General features: G+C 37.2%; 1 protein-coding gene across 11 annotated transcripts in view; it reads right to left on the reverse strand.

Moving 5' to 3' along the window:
• The window catches only part of PRELID2 (PRELI domain containing 2), an 856,521-nt gene that overhangs the window by 209,336 nt on the left and 620,210 nt on the right, over nt 1-26,975 (reverse strand). For all 11 annotated transcript variants that reach the window (XM_064366453.1, XM_064366452.1, XM_064366460.1 and 8 more), the window contains one exon: nt 6,163-6,285. The gene's annotated coding sequence lies outside the window, so the exon portion shown is untranslated. The remainder of the gene's footprint in view (nt 1-6,162; nt 6,286-26,975) is intronic.

Genomic DNA, 26,975 nt, shown 5'->3' on the forward strand with positions numbered 1-26,975 from the left:
GATTTTGGCAAGTTTCTTAACATTTACAAGTTTCTATTCTGTAAGGAGAAGTCATTATCATTTACTTCATAAATAAGTATGAAAATTAAATGAGGTAATGCAAGTGAAATGATTAGCAGAGGCTACAACATATTTGATTTTAAATATTTATTGAACGAGCAAATGAACAAATGACTGAAGGAATGAAAGAGAAGGAGAAACACTATTAAAATGATAAGAAATTATTTCCTCTACACTTTTAGTCTTTGAGAGATCATCATAATGTAAGATCTATAAGTCACTCCTTAGTCCAGTCATTCAGAAATTCTTTCTTATCAGGTTCATTTTACCTCTGGCTTAGTCTGCTAATTGAAGCACCAGAATCCTACTTCCATACTTTTTATGTGATGGGCATTTCCTAAGCATGAAATTGTCATAGCATGTCTTAACAATATTTTGGAGGGATGTTTTGTTTGTAACTGTATAGACCATTAGATCTTTGAATAAGATTCTCTGACCAAAAGTTATTTGAATGGAAATATTATTTTAGTAGATTGGTATTTTGGAAAAAAAATTTTCCCTTTATGTTGTGAATATTTTTAAAAAGAATTTCAAATATAAAATGCACAACTTTTCAAAAAAATGACTTCTTCCTGAATTTATTAGTTCTGCCTTGATAACAGTCATCTGAATTAGAAACACATTTAGAGTTTAAAATAAATGAAATGCTCTATGGCACCAAAATGCCTAAGATATAAGCAATTTAACTTACATTCATTTTTTGGTAATATCTACGAAACATCATTTTGTAAATAAATTATTTAAAAGAACAGATGATAAAATGGTAGTTAACATTTATAGAGTGCTTTATAATATGTTAGAGACTGTAAAACACACTTTCTATGTATAACTTCATTTAAACATTAGAACAACCCCATTAGGTAGCACTTTTACTATTCTCATGTTATGACTATAAAAATTGAATTTTAGAGAGACATAAGTAATAGGTCTAATGTCACATACTGGAACTAGGAGTTAAAAGCGACTATATGATGCCAAAGGGCACATTTGTAGCCACTAAACTGCACAGGTTTCACTACATTTAGTACAATGCAATGTAATAATAGTTTAGTAATAATAATATAATAATGGTTTAATAACCATAGTGTAATAATAATTAATGTCAAAATACAGAACATTATCCTGGGGAAATATTCTAAAGACTACATCTAGTTCTCTGTATTTTTCAATCTTTGTTCATAATATCTTTCTTCCTTTCCTTTCATTTCCCCTTCCTTCCATTGACATAACACCTATTATGTGCCAGAAACAGTGCCAAGTGCAATGTCATAGAGATGAATAGGCCCTACCTCTGATGAAAGCCCGTACCCTCTGATGAGTACACACTAATTGGAGGAAAAGGAATCACTAAAACTACTACATAACTGTGTAAAATGCTATACTGGAGGAAAGCACAGCTATTATCTCCAGAACTGTGGTTATCCAAGTGTTGTCCTGAACTAGCAGCATTAGCTTCACCTGGGAACTTGTTCAGAATGCAAATCACTGAGCTCCATCCTAGACCCTACTAAATCAGAAACTCTAGGGGTGAGACCCTACCATCTGTGTTTATAATTCCTCCAGGAGATTCTAATACACTACAGTTTATAAGCCACTTGTCTAAAGCAGAGACATTAGAGTTTTAATGGATGAAGAGAAACTATCTTGAAAAAGACCAATGTTCCAAGCAAAGGAAGAAATATTGCCAACCCCAGGCGCATAAGAAGCAAAACACAGTAAGGAATTGCAAATTCAGTATGGCCAAAGTTTAAGAAGCTAGCACACAGGGACTAGAAAGATGCAGCTGGCCAAATGCAATGGAACAGATCATGAAAATTCCTGTGAGTCATCTTGATGAGATTAAATTATATCTTGAAAGAAATGGGGCATCACTGAAGGGTTAGAATCAGAGATGGATGGGGCAAGACTGAAAAGCAGGAAAATCAAGGAAGGGATTATGGCATAAACATAAGTTGAGAGACAGAAAGAGCCTAAAATTTTTTTTTAAATCAGTGGGTAAGATATAAAAGGGCATGTTTTAGAAGCATTTTGGTAAAGTTATGCTAATTCATGGAAGATGGAGAACTAAAAAAAGAGGAAGAATTGGGGATAAGCTCCAGGCCCTACTTGGGGCATCACCTCATATACCATTTTATATGCTTCTTGCCTTTGTCCCAGGCCTTCCCTGTTGACTCTGAGGTATGGGAATCCACCTGACACCTACCCATGTATAACCTGGAAGATAAGAGCTGTTAATGCTGCATGGGGCAAATCTATAATTGTTGGATTTGTATTTCCCCTTTCTCTCCCTGATGAATGGTCCTCAGACCTAGTTTAAACAACTACCTGGGTGGCCAACTTCCTATTGCTTCCTTGTATTGGCTTTCTCTCCTTTTCTGCCTTACCCTTGATCCTCACTCCTGATCCGTGGGACTACACACCCTATCAAATTAGCAGCAGTAATCCTTTGCCTCAGTCTCTGCCTTCTGGGGAACTCAAAATAACTCACTCGTGTTACACAGAGCAATTTGTGATCATTCTATAATATGCAAAGTATTGTGCTAGGTACAAGGGGTAAGACAATAAACCAAACATAGCCACTGCTATTGTGGGCTTAGAATTGCCATGTATGAGAAACAATGTGACAATTAAATATAGTATTTTAAGTACTCTGATGGGGAGATGTGAGTGCTATGGAAACACAGAAAGAGACTCTCCTTTAGGAAAAAAAGTAGGAAGACAAGTTGAATTGGAGGCATCAATAAAGCATTCAAATGAAGAAGTCTAATAGGCTCATGAATTTGGGTTAGAAAATTGATTTGAGTTTTGTTGTTTATAGGTAGTCTTTGAAGGTATCAGTATGGGCGAGGGGGAAGAAATTATAGGAGATATTCCTGGTTAGGGAGGCAGGGGGGCATTGTAAGAGTAAGCTTGAGTAAGGTTCAGTGAAGTCTAAGTAGGAGTTGGAATAGTTAGTGGTCTCATCACTCTCCAGCCCTATGATAGTGTGAAAATGTTCTCATTTCTCCAAGGACCTCTTGGGCCCTTGTCTTCTCATCTCTCAGAGTTTTTGTTTAGATAATTTTCAAGTTTTCTCTCTTCTGTGGTATTTTTTCACTTATTCGCTATTACATTCCGGTCTACAGTTAGAGGGAATGTAGGAGATTGGGCAAACTACATCTTATTCTCAGTTCATATCCTACAAAATACTTTCTAAATAAGTCTCTGTTTCTACATGCAAAACAAAAACAATAGACTTGATTTTAGTTGGCTTCCAGATAAAAGGCATCTAGAGTACTGTAAACTATAAGCCTCCCTATTATCACGTTTTCTCTCTATTGTACATGTGGGATAAATGCACCCCAAAATGATAAGACGGCTTATCGATAGCAGAGGGAAGCAAAATATTCTAACTTTCTGATCCCAAATGTCTTGGCTGTGCAAATTCTCTTCTCAGTCAGGAAAAGCCTTGTATAATGGCACGAAAACCTGGTTTTTCAGCTTTCTTGAGCCTCCCTCAGAGTGCATGACTAAGTCTCTGCTCAGTTACAGCAGGCCATTCCCCTGAATGCAACTTTCTTTACACTGAGTCCCTCACCACGAGTGCCAGAGATCAGAAGTCAGACTGCATCTGCTGCTCTGTCCCAGCTTTGTCAGCCAGAGAGTCTTGTCCTGTAAGCTTCAGTATGGTGGGAGATGAATGGGGGAGCAAAATACCAGACCAGGACCAAAGACCTCCTAGGAATCCAAAAAGTGAGGCAATATAAAGCAGGAGCTTAGACTGGTGCTTCTCAAACACGTGCATTGCCTGGAGAATTAGGAGAAATAAAGATTCTGCTTCAGTGGGCCTGAGGTGTAGTGTGCATCTCCTCCAGGAAGCTAATCCATGCATGGTTCACATTTCTTCCTGATCCTGTAGGTCAGTGACAACGGTGGTACTTATAATCTGCCATGGTGAGAATGTTGAAATCATAGAAATCTGCAAACACTAGCCAGGTGCAGTGGCTCATGCCTGTAGTCCCAGCACTTTGGGAGGCTGAAGCAGGCAGATCACGGGGTCAGGAGTTCGAGACCAACCTCACCAACATGGTGAAACCCCTTCTCTACTAAACATACAAAAATTAACCCGGCATGGTGGCATGCTGCTGTAATCTCAGTTACTCAGGAGGCTGAGGCAGGAGAATCACTTGAACCTAGGAGGCAGAGGTTGCAGTGAGCCAAGATCTTGCCACTGCAGCCTGGGCAACATGCAAGACTCCGTCTCAAAAAAAAAAAAAAAGAAAGAAATCTGCAAACACTACAAAGCACCTCCTCCACACACACCCTCCAAAAAAGCTGACTGCAGAACATTTGCCAGTGCTCCACTGGAGATGAGGCCTGAGAGTCTGCATCGCTAACAAGCTCCCAGGTTTGTGGATGCTGCTTGTTCCCGTACCACACTATGAAGAGTTTAGAAAGGCTCCAGAGTTAAACACGTCTAGGAATAAATTCTGATTCTGTCTCTTTAAAGTGTAACTCGTATAAACTAAATAAGTTACCTACTGACATATGACATCTCACCATGTTTGATTGCCTAAACTAGTCTGACATTTTTTACTCTATCTCTCTGAGCTCAGTTTCTTTATCCATAAAATGGGGAAAAGACGTCAGTTCCTACTTCCTAGTATTGTTCCAAGCAGTAAATTAAATAACGTGCTTAGAGCACAGTGCCTGGAACAGAGTAAGTATGAACAAATATTAAAACTTATTATTTTTATTTAAAATAATATTCTATAACATAATGATGGTAGGGACAGAAGAAAACAAAGTGAAAAGCAAACATTTTGTTAATGGGAGTAAATATCATGCAATATTCTTATATAAAGTTTAAATATTTTTACCTCCCATGTAATTCATTTGTTTCTAATCTAACTTCACAATATTAAAATTCCAGATGTTTCGAGGTGAAGATGGAGGTTAGGGAGAGGGAGAAAGAAGAAAACTAATTTTGTACTAAATGTGCCATGGAAGATACGAAAGTTGTTTTAGTAGGAAAAAAAATTCTCTTTCTGTTCTCTCTTTTATGAAGATAAAAGTGTTTCCCCTTGACACAAAGACAACATTAGGCATTTTATATTTTTGAAGTCCATCACACTCCTTTCATCCCCAAGCTCATGAATAACTTATGTTCTGGGTTGGGAGGGGTTCTCTTGACTTCCTGTGGAGCAAAGTTTGCATTTGTACAACCAACTTTCCCAGAAACCACTTGTATGTCTGAAGTGCACTCAGGCAATGAATACCCACTTCAGAAGATAACTGAGTGTTTGTTACCTGCTGGTCTCAGTTACTGTAACAAGTCTTCCCCGTAACAACTCCGTGAGGACAGAGCTAGAAAGTGAATCATGACATACGGGAAAGAAAACTTCTTTTCATTTTCCATATAGGATGTGAAAAGACTGGCAGCAAACACATTTCATGGTCTTTTAAGTATGGAAAAAAAAGATGATAGATGCAGAAGTTTCAAGGATAGAAAGGACTGTATAAAGCCAATTTCACCTGAAGTAGGTGATAACTAAAAAATTGTATCTATGTGATGTTCGTGACAGCAAATAATGCCAACAGATAATTTTTACTTAGCCAGTTATTTTACTGCCATGACAGTAATTTGTAACATTTTGTTTGTTTGTCTTTCAGGACTAGCACATTAAAGGAATGAGACACAGTGCCGTCTGACAAATGGCAAAGGTTCTGACAGCACCAATTTCAGGGGCGGCTTGGGGGAAATACGTCAGAGGAGCTAAAAGACAACACAGAGAGGATTAACCACAGTGCCCACCACTTCCTCCCCAACTCATTCCTAATCAGGAGTTACTTTTGTTAGGAAAAGAGCACATATATCCCAAAATATCACAGCTTATATTCTTTTGCATAAAGTCCTACTTTTTCTTGGCAGAAAGAATAAATGCAAAATGAACAGTTTCTTAAACATGAAGGCCATAAACCCCCACAAAAAATTGTACATATACATTTTTCTATACTCAAGATTCAAAATTTCCAGAAGGTCCTCAAGAAGTCTGTGACACCCCTTATGTCCTCCCACCCTCCACCAAAAACAAAAACCAAACCAAACAAAACCAGAAATACCTGCTGTCATGGTAATAACATGGAGTTCAGAGTGATAAACATTCCATCTGAGTTTCGGTGTACTAGTTACCAAAGATGAAAACTTCTATTTATGTTATTCTCTTTGAGAGTCTTTTTTTTCACCTGTGAATATAAAATAAAACAAACTTTGCAAAACTGTTGTAATAGTGGAAATAACCTGTAAGAAAACATCCAATAGAGTTCCTGGACTTATAAGACCCTGAGTATATGTCAGATTCCTGACAGAAGCAGCTCAGATATCTTAATTGAAAGAGGAAAGGGGTGTGGCATTTTCCCCACATCATGACAACCGAGTGCAAGATTCAGAAGCAGTGTTCTTATTTCCGGTCCCCATAGATCATCCAGCCTTCCCCATGCTCCTCTCATTTTGACTGCCCCAGTAATCCTGTCATATTATCTAGCTGCCCTCTCATTTGACACGTTCTCTGCATGACACTCTTATGCGCCCCCAAAAGTTAAAATCCAAATAAAAATGGCCTGAATGCTTGGTCTTTAAAATCACTCTGCTGAGTTTAAGTCCCTCTGGCTTAATTTCTTTCTAATCAGTGTTTTCTTTTTTTCTTTCTTTTTTCCCCCCAAACTGTTACATGCTTAATTCTACTCCCCACAGAACAACAAAGGATTAGCACTGAACTCAGTTAACTTTGGTTTTGTTTACACAAACGGTGAAATTTGGAAATGGAGAAGGACACTGGGGAACTTAGGGCGTAGGGAAGGCATCACACTGGAAAGCTTAAAGTTGAAGTAGCTTTAAAGCCCGGCTAGCCAGTGGCCCCATAAATTATGCCTTCCAACCTACTGAGCAAATTGAAAAACCAAAACAGATCAGGTAGGAACGTGAAATGTGGCCAAGGAGAGAAATCTAGCTACAGTAGCAAATGGAAGTGCTGCCCAGGAATTGTCATGGTACAGTGGTGTTAATTTCAGAAAAGCAATACAATTAAATTGCCAGGCTAAATGATAGCCACATGCAGATGAGTACAGATTACCAAGCGTAGGAGAGAAGACAAAATCCAAATAGGAACTGGCTGTTAAATGGAGTGTTTCCAGACCAGGTAAACAGAGAAAACTTTAAGATTTTATAGTCCAAAAGTCCAGATATAGTGTCTTAGACCATCCCTTAAGGAATGTACTTGCTATCAGAAACCTTTTAACTATGAGATGTTTCTGATGCCCCTCGCTCCATAGGGAAACATAAGCCACTGATGATTTTCACCATATTCTTCCATTAGTTAGTTCCCTTCAGCATATATCAAAGCAGTTTATGGTGCAATTATGCTCTTGTCTCTTCCTAAATCATATTTCAAATCCATATCTTTAAAATTTAATTAATTGTATATAAATTGTATCTCAATGAGAGATGTTTTTAAAAGAAGTTTTAATTATCACAAAGGTGATGAAGAGCTTCCACATGGTTTTTACTTTTTTTCTAGACTTCTCTGTGGCCTCACAATAAACAGAAGTTATTTTTATAATCAACAAAATAAACATTAAAATTAGCTTATACATATTAGTATATATTTTACTATACTTAGGTTTCAAAATGTCAACAGTAAAACACTTAGTATACAAAATTAATAGTAGCTATTTCTGGGTGGTAAGGCAACTGCCAACTGGTGGTTTCTTCTTCCCTTGTGTGTTTTCCAAAAATTTCACTTTTATAATGGTTAAAAAAAAAGGCAAGTTTTATGTTGTTAATGGATATTGGGAGATGCCTTATTAAGGCATTGCAACTCACTGTGTTCAATTGCCTAAACTAGTCTGACAATTTCCACTGATTTCCAAGTCAAGTAATTTTATAAAAGAACATCTTTCAAAGTGTATTCCTTGGAGTCCATGCATAGTGGCTCACACCTTCAATCCCTTTGGGATGTCAAGGTAGAAGGATTGCTTGAGGTCAGGAGTTTGAGACTAGCCTGGCCAACATGACAAAACCCTGACTCAACCAAAAAATACAAAAATTAGCCTGGCATGCTGCTCCATGCCTGTAGTCCCAACTACTTGGGAGGCTGAGGCAGGAGAATCACTTAAGCCCAGGAGGATGAGGTTGGAGTGAGCCGAAATCGCACCAGTGCACTCCAGCCTGGGTGACAGAGTGAGATTTAGTCTCAAAAAACAAAAAGTGTATTTCTTAGAACACAAGTTCTTGGGATGTTAATGGTTGTTACAGAAAGAAAAAGTTTCAGTGGTCAAGTAAGTTAGGAAACAGAGTTACCAAAGTTAAACACATGAAGATGTTTAAGAATCTCTACTAATGTGCACTATGCATTACATGCTCATAATAGGGTAAGCTTTACATCTGAAACTTACTAGATTATGAAACTTACTTTTGCCATAAACATTTAAAGAAATATACTTGGAGAAGACTGATATTCAAGCTTAAGCAGATGTATCAAAATCTGAAGAGAAAGAGATATATATATATATATATATATATATATATATATATATATATCTGGATTTCTATATAAATTCATATGTAAGTATATAACATATATTTATAGAATATAATACATTGTTATACTGTAGTCACCATGTTATACAATAGATCTGTTGAACATACTCCTTGTAACTAAATCTTTCAACAAATGAGCTAATCAATTTTAAATTTATACATATATATGTTGTACATATCAATTAAATTAATTTTAAAAGATTCACTAAGTAAAAATTTTAAATTATTATTCATATAGTCATATTCCTATATGTTATATATTTATGTATAAATTTATATAAAGATGAGTAAGAAAATATCCCTGACCTCAAGACGATTACAGTTTAATGGTGAAGACTGCTAGTTAAACAGGTAAGTACAATGCATTGATATGAAAGCAATAATGGAGCTATGTTCAAAGTTCTCTGGGAGTACTATTAAGTAGGAGAGAAACCAGGAGTTTTATAAATTGGATATTTATAACTCCAATGGATATGAAACTATGCTATTTATAAATAGCATAGTTTTATAAAACTACACTAAGAAACAGGGCACTTTAAAGAATTAAAATTTCGTTTAGTTAATCTTTTAGAATTTATTTATTTTAATGGCTATATATTCATGTTATATGTTACATATTTGTATATAAATTTAAATTCATTAGGTCTTTCATGAAAAGATTTCAGTTAAATACAAGGAATAAGGCCAGGCACAGTGGCTCACACCTGTAATCTCAGCACTTTGGAGACTGAGGCAGGAGAATCTCCTGTCTCCAAAAAAAAACAAGCAACAAGGTCAACAGATCTATTGTATAACATGGTGGCTATAGTAAATACCAATGTATTATAGTCCTGAAAATCACTACAAAAGTAGATTTTTAAGCGTTCTCACCACACACACACACAAAATGATTAGTATATGAGGTAATGCTTACATTAATTAGCTCAATATAGCCATTCTACAGTGTATACATATTTCCAAACATCATTATGTACACCAGAAACGTATAAACTTGTGTCAATTAAAATATATGTTAATTAGGATGGGAGTGGTGGCTCACACCTATAATCCCAGGACTTTGGGAGGCCAAAGTGGGCAGATCACCTGAGGTCAGGAGTTCGAGACCAGCCTGGCCAATATGGTGAACCCCGTCTCTACTAAAAATACAAAAAGTTAACCGGGCATGATGGTGGGCTCCTGTAATCCCAGCTACTCCAGAGGCTGAGGCAGGAGCATCACTTAAACCTGGGAGGCAGAGGTTGCAGTGAGCTGAGATCACGACATTGCACTTCAGCCTAGGCGACAAGAGCCAAATTCTGTCTCAAAAAAATAAAATAAAACTAAAATAAAATAAATGTTAATTAATTTTAAAATATTCATAAAGTGAATTTTTAAATCTTAAAAGTGCTCTCTTAATGCAGTTTAACAGCACTCAGTTTATTAAACTCCTGGTTTGTCTCCTACACGGGGGTGTTCCCAGACCACTTAGAACACAGCTCCATTATTGCTTTCACATTGATGCATCGCACTTACCTGTTTAACTGGTAGTCTTCACCATTAGTCTGTGATCTTCTTGAGGTTGGGGATGTTTTCTTGCTCATCTTCAAATTACCAACATGTTAGAGGTGCTCAATATTTATTGAATAGATTAGCTAGTCATTGCCTAACTTGAGGTAAATGAGATTGTGCAGAAATAAGAAAGGAAGGCTAGAGTAGAGCCAGCATGCTTCAGAAAGAGTAGTGTTTTAAAAGTAATGGAAATAACAAAGACCTTACGGCTTACAAAGAAGAACTCATAGTTGAGTCAAACTAGCCCCACAAAAGTCCTGGAGGAAAATGAAATTAACAGGGTAAGTCCTCAAAATTAGGTGTAAAACTTCTCTTGAACCAAGCTTGTAACAAAATGTAATGAAAATATTCAAGGCCGGGCGCGGTGGCTCAAGCCTGTAATCCCAGCACTTTGGGAGGCCGAGGCGGGTGGATCACGAGGTCAAGAGATCGAGACCATCCTGGTCAACATTGTGAAACCCCGTCTCTACTAATACAAAAAAATTAGCTGGGCATGGTGGCGCGTGCCTGTAATCCCAGCTACTCAGGAAGCTGAGGTAGGAGAATCGCCTGAACCCAGGAGGCGGAGGTTGCGGTGAGCCGAGATCGTGCCATTGCACTCCAGCCTGGGTAACGAGAGTGAAACTCCGTCTCAAAAAAAAAAAAAAAAAAAGAAAAAAAAAAAGAAAAAAAGAAAATATTCAAAGCAGAGCAGAGAGTTGTGTATTCAAGAGATGTATATTTGAAGACATGGTGAAATAGTCGATTAAACTGAGAAGAGCTAAAGGCACGGGAGTCAAAGGAACTTAAGTTTAAAGATTGAAAAGGAAAACGTGGCCCTGGGGGACATGAATGCTATTGAGGGCAGTGTGAGGATTGTTTTCTGAATCTCTAATTGCTTTTTTTTTTTCATTTTTTTATTTTTTATTATTATTATTTTTTTTTGCTTATGCTTTGCAAATTCTCAGAGGAAAAAAATGCCTTGGAAATATGTTGTGATGCAACTGAAATACATGATTTCAAATGGATGTGCTGCTGTGACTAATTTCAATGGCTCTGTTTTGAGTATCAAAACAATACAGATACAAGCTGGAAGTGGAGCTGGGGATCAATGAACCTTCTAGCTGTTTTTAAATCTCTTCTCTTTTGTCACTGCATGGCCTTTACACTTGAGTGTATGAACATCTCTTGAAACTACTCTCATTATGCCCTTAGACAACATTCTGCCTATGGCATGGTTGAAGTGAACCCTAAACTGACTCTGATAAACAGAAGACATTACCCCAAATGAACAAATGCTTTCCCCATGCTCTATGTCTCACTTTGCATTGTGCTTTTGAATGTCTTAGTATCCCAAATATTACAGGATGGAAATACAAACAGCACCCTTGTTTCACAAATACGATACCTCATAGCCTATGTAATTTGTTGCAGATTTAAAAATCTCAGGCAACTAGACACCTACATTGGCCAAATATACATAGGATAAAAATTAGAAAAGTTATTATTTATCAAAAACTTTGTTTGCATGATTTCTAAATCCTTTTGAAATGTCTCATCTCTTAATATTGTCACTTTGTGGGATAGAGTTTCAATATGTGAATTTGGGGGGACAAGCATTTAGGTCATAAGAAAAGCTTAACTTCCGTAAGTGACAATGAACAATTATACATGGCCTCATCACATGAACCAGTATCCACTGTAATGTCTTCCAGTGCTTTCCCACTAACTCACCCCAGTGCTTAAAACCCCTCCTGCCTTTTGTTTCAGTAGAGTTGAGTTCAATCTCTCCTGTATTGCAATAGTCTTGAATAAAGTCTTCCTTGCCCGTTTTAGTGCAATTTTTCTTTGACATACATTTTAAAAATTCAGGTTTCAAAGAGAGGAGTATTTTAATATTTCATCACAACCTTATTCTTTTAGCTCACTGCATCTGAAGACTCAGAATTAATTATTAGATGATGATGTCTCACAAAAAATATTGCATTTTCTTGTTTATTTTCATGGTTTTCTCTCTCTTAATACAAATTTGATCTTGGCATCCAGGGTTCTTCATAGACCTGGCCCCTCTCTCTGTTCCCAGCCTCTTTTCTGACCAGGAAACACATGCCATAAATGGGCCATATTCTTTCTTACCTTTGAGCTTCACATATGCTGCTCCTTTAGTTTAAAATGCCCTTTGCCCTGCTCTCCCCAACCCTATCAATTTTCCAATTTACTCATTCTAAGTTCTTTTTCACTTTACAAGACATCTCTAGCTCTGGGAAGTATCACTTACCCACCACTGCCCAGAATGCTGCTACATGTGCCTCTTGGTGTTTTCAGAGCACCCCAAGTTTTTTTTTTTTTCCCATCTAGTCAATAGTTAACACCTTAGAGACAGGAACTATATCTTATATCCCTTTGTCTCTCCAGCACAGTGTCTGGAACAAAATAGACATGAAATCATGTTAGTTGAAGGGACGTTAAAATGTGAAGTAGTTTTTTTCTTTTTTTAACTTTCCTTAAATATGCCTCAAGCAAAATGAGCTGTTTCATTTATTTCTAGTGGCTCTTCTGGGTAAATATATATACATATTTCCCAAGCAAATAGTAGAAAGTGATTTGGTGAAATGGCTAAGTGTGCAGTCTTCAGAATTGAGAAAATTTAGGATTAAACCCTGGGTTTGAATTCTAGCTGTGCACTTGAAATTTGTGTGATGCTGATAAGCTACTTAATCACCATTCTCTTTCATTTTTTCAGTAGAATAGGAATTGACTTTTGGCACATCTCTGTCTTTAAATAAGCTACTTTCTTTGTGTGTTTGTGTTTCTGTGTGTCTCTCTTACTAAGGACACCAGTGATACGGTTCAGATCCATGTCGCTGCTCAAATGTCATGTTAATTGTAATCCCCGATGTTGGAGGTAGAGCCTGATGGGAAGTAACTGGATCATGGAGGCAGAGTTCGCATGAATACTTTAGCACTGGCCCCTTGGTCCTGTTCTGAGGATAGTAAGTATGTGAGTTATCAGGAGATCTTGTGATTTTAAAAGTCTGTAGCACTTCCAACCTCTCTTGCTCCTGCTCCATCATGTAAGATGCCTGACTCTTTGTTCATCTTCTGCCATAATTTCAAATTTCCCGAGGCCTCTCCAGAAGCTGAGCAGTTGTCTCCATGCTTCCTGTATAGCCTGTGAAACCACAGACTGATTAAAACTCTTTTGTTTATAAATTACCCAGTCTCAGGTATTTTTGTTCATTTTTTATTTTTTATTATACTTTAAGTTCTGGGATACATGTAGAGAACGTGCAGGTTTATTACATAGGTATACAGTTGCCATGGTGGTTTGCTGAGGCATCAACCTGTCATCTACATTAGGTATTTCTCCTAATGCTATCCCTCCCCTTGACCCCTACCCCCAACAGGCCCCCATGGGTGATGTTCCCCTCCCTGTGCTCAAATATTCTCATTGTTCAACTCCCACTTATGAGTGAAAACATGAGGTGTTTGGTTTTCTGTTCCTGTGTCAGTTTGCTGAGAAGAATGGTTTCTAGCTTCATCCATGTCCCTGCAAAGGACATGAACTCATTCTTTTTTATGGCTGCATAGTATTCTATGGTGTATGTGTGTCATATTTTCTTTATCCAATCTATCATTGATGGGCATTTGGGTTGGTTCCAAGTCTTTGCTATTGTGAACAGTGCTGCAATAAACATATATGTGCATGTGTCTTTACAGTACAATGATTTATAATCCTTTGGGTATATACCCTGTAGTGGGATTGCTGGGACAAATGGTATTTCTGGTTCTCGATCCTTGAGGAATCACAACACTGTCTTCCACTATGGTTGAATTTACACTCCCACCAACAGTGTAAAAGCATTCCTATTTCTCCACATCATCTCCAGCATCTGTTGTCTCCTGACTTTTTAATGATTGCCGTTCTAACTGGCATGAGATGGTATCTGATGGTGGTTTTGATTTGCATTTCTCTAATGACAAAAGATCATGAGCTTTTTTTCATGTTTGTTGGCTGCATAAATGTCTTCTTTTGAGAAGTGTCTGTTCATATCCTTTGCCCACTTTTTTATGGGGTTGTTTGCTTTTTTTTTCCTGTAAATCTGTTTAAGTTTCTTGTAGATTCTGGATATTGCCCTTTGTCAGATGGGTAGATTGCAAAAATTTTCTTCCATTCTGTAGGTTGTCTGTTCACTTTGATGATAGTTTCTTTTGCTGTGCAGAAGCTCTTTAGTTTAATTAGATCCCATTTGTCAATTTTGACTTTTGTTGCAATTGCTTTGTTGTTTTTTTCAAGAAGTCTTTGCCCATGCCTGTGTTCTGAATGATATTGCCTAGTTTTTCTTGCAGGGTTTTTATAATTGTAGGTCTCACATTTAAGTCTTTGATCCATTTTGAGTTAATTTTTCTATAAGGTATAAGGAAGGATTCCAGTTTCAGTTTTCTGCATATGGCTAGCCAGTTTTCCAAACACCATTTATTAAATAGAAAATCCTTCCCACATTGCTCATTTTTATCAGGTTTGCCAAAGATCAGATGGTTGTAGATGTGTGGTGTTATTTCTGAGGCCTCTGTTCTGTTCCACTGGTCTATATATTTGTTTTGGTACCCGTATCAGGTATTTCTATATAGCAATGTGAGAATGAACTAATACACCAGTCATTGGATTTAAGCTCATTTTTAAAAATTAATTATAGGTTCAAAGACCTGATTTTCAGATAAGTGACATTCTGAAGATTCAGGTGGACATGAAATTCCAGAGGGATGTTATTCAACTCACTACCTATCACATTCATAGGTGCTAGGGATTAAGACTTAGCCATATTTTTTTGAAAGACACAATTTTTAGAGGAAAGCACAATTCAACCCAGTACTATGGTAGAAGGTATTCTAACTTCTAGGCCCAAAGTCTAGTACAGAATGAACACTGAATTAGTAGTGATTGCTGTTATTATTAAATGTCCTATTGTTATTCATTGATCATTTTGTTGGACATTTTGTAGGGGTGGGGGAGATACGAAAATGGGATCCAGACTCTAACATAGAAAGCAGCCAAACCTATTAAAGGGAATGTGCTCTTTAAAGGCACTGTAATGGGCCTCTCCTTTGTGGGACCTCAAACAGTGACACACACTATTTCCCATCTTCTGCTTTCTGTTGCCTGTTAAAAGATAACCTATGAGTGCTGCCAAGAAAGTAATGAAAAATTCCAGACTATTAGGACTTAGCAGAGCTTAATCAGAGACTCAATGATCTATAATGGCTCTGGAGGCCTTTTCAAAGCTGAAATCCACCATGTAATGACTGTGGCATGAACTACAACCAGAAAAGAGTAGCATCTGTGAATGGGGGATGAGGTATCTCTTTTCTCATTAGTTACCCACTGCTCTGTAGAGGTGCCTGTGACTCAGGGACAAATTCCAGCAACACATCCTGATACATGTGCTAGAGTTTATGTGTCTTAAATGCCCTTTGACAGGATAATTTATTAATATATAAATTCCTGTTGCTTCTATCAAAAATACAGAAGAATTCATATTTTTGCCTTCTCATCTTTTGAGCAAATGACCTGGCCCCTTATATTTTCTAACCTTCTTGCCTTAAACCAGTTTTTCAGGGTGGAATGCAAAGCAAAAGCTCTTTGAAGTCAATAGATCTTCCTTATTTGTCAAGGGCCTCAGGACACTTAAAAATATATGGGTTTGGGGTTTTAGAGAAGGAGAGATGAGAGGAGAATACCACAATCACTGAGAAGTGGCAGGTGTTTGGGGATAGGATGTTTAATATGCAAAACAAGAAAGGCTGGAACCTAAGCATAAGGGTCTGGGTGTTGGCGATTGTTCCAATGTCCCTAGTAAGGATGGAAACAAGGAACGAATGGGTAAATACGACAGACACATATCACTATTAACCAGAATGGACACAGACTATGTTGTCTGAGGGGTCTCTCTGATGCTTTGGTGCTGACGAAGTATCTTGATACCACTATAGAAAGGGAGTTCCCCAAAATGATTGAGAATTATTTTTCTACCAGCCAACTAGGATGAGAGTACAGATTAAATTTGATATTGAGATTGAACTAGATGCAATTTAAATAAAAGTATCTGATTATTTTTTAGCTCTGTGTTTATGAATAAAAATTCATCACGGTTACATGCTTACTTGTTTTTTGCACTAGCCTTTGAAAGTATGCCATTGGGTATTATTTTCCCCCTTCAACTAATGTAGAAACGAGATCAGAGATGACTCAGCTAAGGCCACACAGTTGATAATGGGCAAAACAGAGTCTAGAAATTCTGACTCCTAGTTCAGTGTTCACTACACTGTGGCATAAAGCATACCAACAGATATGAAAAAACATTAAGTTCTTCAGTCAGGGCTGCAAGGATTGCTGGACATGTGGTGGCTATCATTCTGCATGCTACACTCAATCAGCTCTCTTAGGCAGACTGAAATATCTATTACCACTAGGAAAATGTTAGGATACTTTGCTATTGATAAAGAGCGGTAGTTCTAATACTGCAACACCATTCCCTTTGTGAGGTACTGGAGGCACCTAAGGAATAATTGGAATTATTGTTGCAGCCATTATTCTGTATGTCTACCTCACCTTCAAGACGAGGACCATGTCGGACAAGCTCACCCCTGCATCCCCAGAATCTAGGACAGTGCCTGCTCATTACAGGTGTTCAGTAAACATTTACTAAAAAGAATTTAAGGATAAGCAAATAATTCCAACAGTTGAGAGAAGAGGGCTAAGAAGAGGCTAGAAACTAGAAATACATACAGAAGCAACTTGACTTCACCTGAGAGTGGAAAAATTCCTTTAAAGTAGTCAGTAGATCTGTTTGAAGCAAAGAATGCCCAGTAATATTAACTGAATTGAGGACCGACATGGGTTCCAGGTAAGCTTTATGAGTCAAAACACTCTAAGGCCATTAAGACTGAAAGGGTAGTGCTGAGTGACTTGGAAGGGGATACTTGAGAGGTCCTTGAAATATTTCTACTGAATATTTGAAATATATTAATATACAACTTATTTATTAAATATTATATTTTAGTATAAAGATAAATTTATAATTTATATAAACATTAAATATATATACTCTACTGAAAATTCTATTGCTTATCTGGAGTTTGCTTCTTCTATAAACTGTCTCTCCACTTGGCTACAATCTTTATAGCCCCAATTCCTTCACATCTTAAAACACCATTATATAGTAGAATTTCATTAGACTTGGTATGCAACGGAAAGTGGTACATCCTAGTGCAGGAAAATAAATTAAAATGGAATATTAGACATCTCACAACCTTTTCTTTCCATTATTAAAAATATTTTTGCTACTGAGTAGTTTGCCTGCTTTCTCAACTGTGTTATAAATATTCACTGTAGCTGTGGTTGTGTCAGTCAGCCGCCTTTCATAAATATCCCAGCTAAGCCACTCAACTCTTAGAACCTTGACTCAGCACTTCACTTCTCCACTCACACTATCCTTTTCTCTTCCATCAGTTCCACTGTGGCTCTCAAACGAGTTCCTAACATCAAACCCTGAAATTTTGCTACCAATTCTACTACCACCTCAAATGATAATAACGAAAACAATAATAATGTTGATCGTAAGTATTTTTTCATGAATAATGACATTAATTCCCCACAACAAACCTGTAATAGAGGTATCAAGCTACCAGTGAAGACAGAGATTATCAGGTGACATAACTGGAGATGACAGACTTGGAATTGGAACTTAAGTCTGACACACTCTCTAGTCTATCCCAATCCTAAATCTATCTATACCGGTAGCCTTGGGTTTACTGAAAAAGTCTGTCCTTTAAAGAAACAAAACACCCAGAGAAGAGAATGAAATAAACCCCAGAAAAAGGTCTGGATGATGGTCTCACTACCCGGCAGGCCACAAGTGGCCATGCTAAAATGAAGAGTTGCATCCCCAAAATATGACTGCTTCAGTTCAACCTTGTTAGGGGAAAGTCAGTCTTACGTTTTCCTACATGACTTTATTCTTCACTTTAGGCTTATATATTTTTTATTTGGACTTATTGTCATATTTGGTTAATTTTGTCATTTTGTTTAGTAAATTCTGTTCAGGTGCCCAGAGGCCCTGAAACACACAGTGCCAAAAAATAGACATTATTAAAATGACAGCTATTAATATAAACATTGCCAAAGATAATTTGTAAGGGTAAAAGCAAAGCCAAATGTTGGCTGTATGGTTGCCAAACACAATACCATTACTACTTTTTTTCTTTTAAGTCCCTCCACTCTGTTCCATAGGAGAGCAAGTTAGGAAAGTCTTATAACATAGTTCTGGGAAAGGATATTTCACATCAAGTGCTCACAAATGACTAGAGGCACAAATACAAATGCCTAACTTATTGCAACTGTAGGAGCTTGTTTATCATGTCAGGTGTGAAATTATGAATTAATGCATTCCACAGTTATGTCAACAGACATTTTAGCTATATTGTCATGGAGAGAGTAGAAGGGCTCAATTGCCAAAGAACCACTTTTTTATGTTAAACTTATTATGAATTTCATATTATACCACAAAAGCATAAGTAAACCTAATAAATCAAATAATTTTGGAGAGCCTTGGGTCTAACTTTAGAACCAACAATAAAAATGGGTTTTGAACATAGATATCCAAGATTTTGCACACACAAGAAAGGCTGTAGATAGGCAATGATATCTAATATTGTTCAGGATGCCTAGTTCTTGGAGATTTATAGCATTTGAAGTAAAGCCTCAAATTTCCTCATGTCTATTGTGTGACATGAGTCTAGGCACCTGGATTCATCTTCAAACAAATCATTTGATTTAACTGTAGTCAGTACATACCTTAGCTAACAGAATTATTCAATGTCTATTTTAACGGAAGAACTCTGAATACATTGATGATCACTAGTCATTTTAAGAATATAAGTTATGTTTTAGGCTAAATTCACTGACTCTATTGCTTATATATTTTTTTAAATTACTATTATTATATTTTAAGTTCTGGGGTACCTGTGCAATATGTGCAGGTTGGTTGCATAGGTATACACTTGCCATGGTGGTCTGTTGCACCCATCAACCCACATCAACATTAGGTATTTCTGCTAATGCTAACCCTCCCCTGCCTCCCCCTACCCCCTGACAGGCCCCAGTGTGTGATGTGATGTTCCCCTCCCTGTGCCCATATATCTCATTGTTCAACTCTCACTAATGAGAGAACATGTGGTGTTTGGTTTTCTGTTTCTTGTGATAGTTTGCTGAGAATGATGGTTTCCAGCTTCATCCATGTCCCTGCAAAGGACATGAACTCATCCCTTTTTATGGCTGCATAGTATTCCATGGTGTATATGTGCCACATTTTCTTTATCCAGTCTATCTTTGATGGGCATCTGGGTTGGTTCCAAGTCTTTGCTCTTGTGAACAGTGCTGTGATAAACATATGTGTGCATGTGTCTTTATAGAATGATTTATAATTCTTTGGGCATATATCAAGTAATGGGATTTCTGGGACAAATGCTATTTCTATTTCTAGATCCACAATGGTTAAACTAATTGACACTCCCACCAACAGTGTAAAAGTGTTCCTATTTCTCTACATCCTCTCCAGCATCTGTTGTCTTCTGACTTTTTAGTGATTGCCATTCTAACTGGTGTGAGATGGTATCTCACTGTGGTTTTGATTTGCATTTCTCTAATGATCAGTGATCATGAGCTATATTTCATATGTGGGTTGGCCACATAAATGTCTTCTTTAGAGAAGTGTCTGTTCATATATTTTGTTCCCTTTTTGATGAGGCTGATTTTTTTCTTGTAAATTTGTTTCAGTTCTTTGTAGATTCTGGACATTAACCCTTTGTCAGATGGATAGATTGCAAAAGTTTTCTTCCATTCTGTAGGTTGCTGTTCACTCTGATGATTGTTTCTTTTGCTGTGCAGAAGCTGTACAGTTTAATTAGATCCCATTTATCTATTTTGGCTTTTGTTGCCATTGCTTTTGGTGTTTAATTCATGTTGAGTTAATTTTTGTATATGGTGTAAAGAAGGGATCCATTTTCAGCTTTCTGCATATGGCTAGGTGGTTTTCACAAGAACATTTATTAAACAGGGAATCCTTTCCTTTCCCCATTGCTTGTTTTGGTGAGGTTTGTCAAAGATCAGATGGCTGTAGATGTGTAGTGTTATTTCTGAGGCCTCTGTTCTGTTCCATTGGTCTATATATCTGCTTTGGTACCAGTACCATGCTGTTTTTGTTACTGTAGGCATGTAATATAGTTTGAAGTCAGGTAGCATGATGCCTCCAGCTTTGTTCTTTTTGCTTAGGATTGCCTTCACTATGCAGGCTCTTTTAAAATTCCATTTAAAATTTAAAGTAGTTTTTCCAATTTTGTGAAGAAAGTAAATGGTAGTTTGATGAATAGCATTGAATCTACTAATTACTTTGGGCAGTAAGGCCATTTTCACGATGTTAATTCTCCCTATCTATGAGCATGGAATATTTTTCCATTTGTTTGTGTCCTCTCTTATTTCCTTGAGCACTGGTTTGTCATTCTCCTTGAAGAGGTCTTTCACATCTCTGGTAAGTTGTATTCCTAGGTATTTTATTCTCTTTGTAGCAATTGTAAATGGGAGCTCACTAATGATTTGCCTCTCTGTTTGTTATTAGTGTATAAGAATGCTTATGATTCTTGCACATTGATATTTTATCTTGAGACTTTGCGAAGTTGCTTATCAGCTTACAGAGATATTGGGCTGAGACCACGGGGTTTTCTAAATACATAATCATGCCATCTGCAAACAGAGACAATTTGACTTCATCTTTTCCTAATTGAATACTCTTTATTGTTTTCTCTTGCCTGATTGCCCTGGCCAGAACTTCCAATACTGTGTTGAATAGGAATGGTGAGAGAGGGCATCCCTGCCTTGTGCAGGTTTTCAAAGGGAGTGCTTCCATCTTTTAATATTTTGAGATACATTCCATCAATACATAGTTTATTGAGAGTTTTTAGCAGGAAGAGCTGTTGAATTTTGTCAAAGGCCTTTTCTGTGTCTATTCAGACAGATAATCATGTGGTTTTTGTCACTGGTTCTGTTTATGTGATGGATTATGTTTATTGATTTGCATATGTTGGACCAACCTTGCATTCCAGGGATGAGGACAACTTAATTGTGGTGCATAAGCTTTTTGATATGCTGCTGGATTCAGTTTGCCTGTATTTTATTGAGGATTTACACATCAGCGTTCATCAGGGACAAACATTGTTGCCATTGCTTTTTTCCTTTTTTGAAATTTCCTCTTTTGGTGTGTCTCTGTCAGGTTTTGCTATCTGGATTACGCTGGCCTCTAAAATAAGTTATGGAAGATTACCTCTTTTTGTAATGTTTGGAATAGTTTCAGAAGGAATGGTACCAGTTCCTCTTTGTATCTCTGGTAGATTTCAGCTGTGAATCCATCTAGTCCTGGACTTTTTTTGGTTGGTAGGGCATTAACTACTGCCTCAATTTCAGAACTTGTTATTGGCCTTTTCAGTGATTTGACTTCCTGGTTCAGTCTTGGGAGGGTGTATGTGTCCAAGAATTTATCCATTTCCTCTCTATTTTCTAGTTTATTTGCATAGATGTGTTTATAATATTCTCTGATGGTAGTTTTTATTCCTGTGGGATCAGTAGTGATATTCCCTTTATCATTTTTTATTGCATCTATTGGATTCTTCTCTCTTTTATTCTTTATTAGTCTGGTTAGCAGTCTATTTTGTCAATCTTTTCAAAAATCCACCTCCTGGATTCATTGATTTTTTTGAAGGATTTTTTGTGTCTCTATGTCATTCAGTTCTGCTCTGATCATAGTTATTTCTTGTCTTCTGCTAGCTTTTAAATTTGTTTGCTCTTGCTTCTCTACTTCTTTTAATTGTGATGTTAGGGTGTCAATTTTACATTTTTCTGCTTTCTCTTATGTGCATTTAGTGCTATAAATTTACCTCTACATACTGCTATAAATGTGTCCCAGAGATTCTGATACGTTGTGTCTTTGTTCTCATGGGTTTCACAGAACATCTTTATTTCTGCCTTAATTTCATTATTTGCCCAGTAGTCATTCAGGAGCAGGTTGTTCAGTTGAGTGAGTTTCTTGAACCTGAGTTCTAATTTGATTGCACTTTGGTCTGAGAGACTGTTTGTTATGATTTATGTTCTTTTCCATTTGCTGAGGAGTGTTTTACTTCCAATTATGTGGTCAATTTTAGAATAAGTGAGATGTGGTACTGAGAAGAATGTATATTCTATTGATTTGGGGTGAGGAGTTCTGTAGATGTCTATTAGGTCTGTTTGGTCCAGAGCTGAGTTCAAGTCCTGAATCATTGTAAATTTTCTGTCTCATTGATCTAATATTGACAGTGGGGTGCTAAAGTCTCCCACTATTATTGTGTGGGAGTATAAGTGTTTTTGTAGATCTCTAAGAACTTGCTTTATGAATATGAGTGGTCCTGTATTGGGTGCATATATATTTAAGGGAGTTAGCTCTTCTTGTTGCATTGATCCCTTTACCATTATGTAATGCCCTTCTTTGCCTCTTTTGATCTTTGTTGGTTTAATGTCTGTTTCATCAGAGACTAGGATTGCAACCCCTCTCTTTTTTTTTCTTTCCATTTGCTTTGTAAATATTTCTCCATCCCTTTTTATTGAGCCTATATATGTCTTTGCATGTGAGATAGGTTTCCTGAATACAGTACACTAATGGGTCTTGACTCTTTATCCAATTTGCCAGTCTATGTCTTTTAATTAGGGCTTTTAGCCTTAATTAGGCTTATACTGCCACACAATAATAGTGGGAGACTTTAGCACCCCACTGTCAATATTAGATCAATGAGACAGAAAATTTACAATGATCCAGGACTTGAACTCAGCTCTGGACCAAACAGACCTAACATTTAAGGTTAATATTAATATGTGTGAATTTGATTCTGTCATTATGATGCTAGCTGGTTATTTTGCTCATTTGTTCATGCAGTTTCTTCATAGCATTGGTGGTCTTTACAATTTTGGTATGCTTTTGCAGTGGCTGGTAATGGTTGTTCCTTTCCATGTTTAGTGCTTCCTTCAGGAGCTCTTGTAAGGCAGGCCTGGTGGTGACAAAATCTCTCAGAATTCACTTGTCTGTAAAGGATTTTATTTCTGTTTTGCTTAGGAAGCTTAGTCTGGATGCATATGAAATTCTGAGTTGAAAATTCTTTTCTTTAAGAATGTTGTATATTGGCCTCCACTCTCTTCTGGACTGAAGGGTTTCTGCCAAGAGATCTAACCTTTCTCTCTGACTGCCCTTAACATTTTTTCCTTCATTTCAACCTTGGTGAATTTGACAATTATGTGTCTTGGGGTTGTTCTTTTAAAAGAGTATCTTTGTGGAGTTTTCTGTATTTCCTGAATTTGAAAGTTGGCCTGCCTTGCTAGATTGGGGACGTTCTCCTGAATAATATCCTGAAGAGTGTTTTCCAACTTGGTTCCATTCTCCCTATCACTTTCAGGTACAACAATCAAATGTATATTTGGTCTTTTCACATAGTCCCATATTTCTTGGAGGCTTTGTTTGTTTCTTTTCCTTCTTTTTTCTCTAATCTTGTCTTCTCACTTTATTTTATTAAGCTGATCTTCAATCTCTGATATCCTTTCTTCCACTTGATCAATTTAGCTATTGATACTTATGTAGGCTTCACACAGTTCTCATGCTGTATTTTTCAGCTCCATCAGGTCATTTATATTCTTGTCTAAACTGGTTACTCTAGTTAAAAATTTGTCTAACCTTTTTTCAAGGTTTTTAGTTTCCTTGCTTTGGGTTAGAACATGCTCCTTTAGCTCAGAGGAGTTTGTTATTACCCCCCTTCTGACACCTACTTCTGTCAATTCGTCAAACTCATTCTCTGTCCAGTTTTATTTCCTTGCTGGAGAGGAGTTGTGATCATTTGGAGGAGGAAAGGCATTCTGGTTTTTGAAATTTTCGCCTTTTTATGATGGTTTCTCCCCATCTTCATGGATTTATTTACCTTTGGTCTTTGATGTCGGTCACCTTCAAATGGGGTTTCTGTGTGGATGTCCTTTTTGTTGATATTGATGCTATTCCTTTCTGTTTATTAGTTTTCCTTCTAACAGTCAGGCCCTTCTGCTGCAGGCCTGCTAAAGTTTGCTGGAGGTCCACTCTAGACCCTATTTGCCTAGGTATCACCAGCAGAGACTGCAGAACAGCAAAGATTGCTGCCTGTTCTTTCCTCTGGAAGCTTCATCCCAGAGGGGTATCAACCAGATTCTAGCCAGAGCTCTCCTGTATGTCTTGTCTGTCAGCCCCTACTGGGAGGTGTCTCCCCATCAGGATACACGGGGGTCAGTGACCCACTTGAAAAGGCAGTCTGTCCCTTATCAGAGCTCAAACACTGTGCTGGGAGATCCACTGCTCTTTTCAGAGCTGGCAGGCAGGAGTGTTTAAGTCTGCTGAAGCTATGCCCACAGCCACCCCTTCCTCCAGGTGCTCTGTCCCAGGGAAATGGGGGTTTTATCTGTAAGTCCCTGACTGGGGCTGCTGCCTTTTTTTCAGAGATGCCCTGCCCAGACTGGAGGAATCTAGAAAGGCCAATAAACCACTTTTGACATGTTCATTTATGTCGAAATCTGGATCATGGCCAAGAATGTACCTTTGGAAAATGAACATCTCTTTTTACATGTCCATCCTCATCTTTATTCGTAAAGATGAGGATGGACATGTAAAAAAAAAAACAAAAGAGTTTAGACCTTTGGTAGTTGAGAAAAACAAAACAAAACAAAACAAAACATGAAGTAGCTACACAGAAGCATGCAAGAGGATTTTACAGGAGGCATGTAGGATCGTTCATGGTTCCATTCCTTCCCTAGAAGCAGAACTTGAGGGAGGACAAAAAAAGAAAAAGAACTGCCTATTGGTATCTATACTCTGTCTTGTTTCTATTTTTTATGATGATTGAAGGGTGTATGGATAGAGCTAGGGAGAAAAGGGGATATATAAGAAAGGAAGCAAGAAAATGTTTTGGAAAGATTTAGGCATCCTTAAAATCTAGAGGAAAAATTAGAAGCTCAAGAGAGAACATAAGATGTTCTATCATCGCCATTTTAACCACTACCTAGAAAGGCTACCTCAAATATTAAGAGATGTTTCCCATCTTTGACCTGATCTTGTCACTTTCTAAACATACTCAGATGTTGGCAAGGTTGTGGTGATATAGGAATGCTTTTACACGGTTGGTGGAAATGCAAAATAACTGTTCTTTATATGAGTAATCACATTTTACATCAATGTTAGGATTTCTACATAAAAGCCTAAATTTCCTTATAGACAAAATGAAAATATTTTGATGTGATTTGAAAGCTAAATCATATTGTTAATGTAAAGCATTTACCTCATTATCTAGCATATAACAAGATCTCGATAAATGGCTTGTTATAATAATATTCTATTTAGCATTCCTACCAATTAAATTAATTTTAATTTTTGTGGGTGTATAGTAAGTGTGGGGTACATGAGATGTTTTAATACAGGCATTCAATGCATAATAATCACATTATGGAGAATGGAGTATTCATCCCCTCAAGTATTTATTCTTTGTGTTACAAACAATCCAGTTATACTCTTTCATTATTTTAAAATAGGCAGAAGGTAACCATCAGATGGCTTGTGAAAAAGAAACAGGGTCAAGCTTAAAGAAAAGCCCAGTGTTTTTTTTTTCTAGTTTAGATGGTAAACTGAGTCTACTCTACACCCACCTACCTTCCCAAGGATCTTCCAACTCTCAAGAAGCTGGCTTCATGGTCTAAACTTGGAAGTGCTCCCTGGATTTCTCTGCCAGAAAGACTCAGAAGAGGAGCAGAGGACTTTTAAATCTAGTCAGCATGTATAATGGCTAAAAATTAACTCCCTGTGCTTGAAAGTTGTTTTTAGAAATAATGAAAATAGGCCAGGCATGGTGGCTCATGCCTGTAATCCCAGTACTTTGGGCAGCCAAGGCAGGTGGATCATGAGGTCAGGAGTTTGAGATCATCCTGGCCAGCATAGTGAAACCCCGTCTCTACTAAAAATACAAAAAAATTAGCCGAGCATGCTACTGGGCAGGCTGAGGCAGGAGAATTGTTTGAACCCAGTGGGTTGAGGTTGCAGTGAGCCAAGATGGCACCACTGCACTCCAGTCTGGGTGACAGAGCGAGACTCCATCTCAAAGAGAAAAAAAAACAAATTAAAACAAAAGAAATAATGAAAACAAACTTACATGAGGAAAAAAAGAAAGAAAAAAACCTGAGTTTATAATACAGCCTGAAGGTACATGACTTTTTCTTTGCCAACTCAGACCTGAGATAAAAATCAAACAATCTATAAAACACTCAATTCTTCATGAGTTCTATTAAAGCCATGGATGCCCAAATGCACAGACTGTTCTGCTTTGTGTAGTGATTACATTGCTCTTGTTCACGTGTAATCTGTTTTTACTACTTTTTTCAACATTTAGTGAAATTCTTTGTGTTCAAAAGGCAGGGATTAATTTGATCTCCATGCTGTCCACATTTCCTCCTAGTTTTTTCAGTTAAGCACTTTGACTAATCTTTGCAGAAGAGGAGATTAATGTAAAAGAAATAACGAAACATTTGACTGATATTAGGTGCTTGTCATTCTTCATTAAGTGCCCCTGAGTCACCTTCTTAAAGCCCTGCAAACAGAATAGAATGGGCTATGATGATAGTCCATGTTGCATATTAGTAAGAAGAAATGTAAACAGGAAAAGGCTTTCATTTTGC

This window comes from Aotus nancymaae, unplaced genomic scaffold (genome assembly GCF_030222135.1).
Source record: "Aotus nancymaae isolate 86718 unplaced genomic scaffold, 86718_ANA_hifiasm-v0.15.2.pri h1tg000064l_1, whole genome shotgun sequence".
Lineage (NCBI taxonomy): Eukaryota > Metazoa > Chordata > Mammalia > Primates > Aotidae > Aotus > Aotus nancymaae.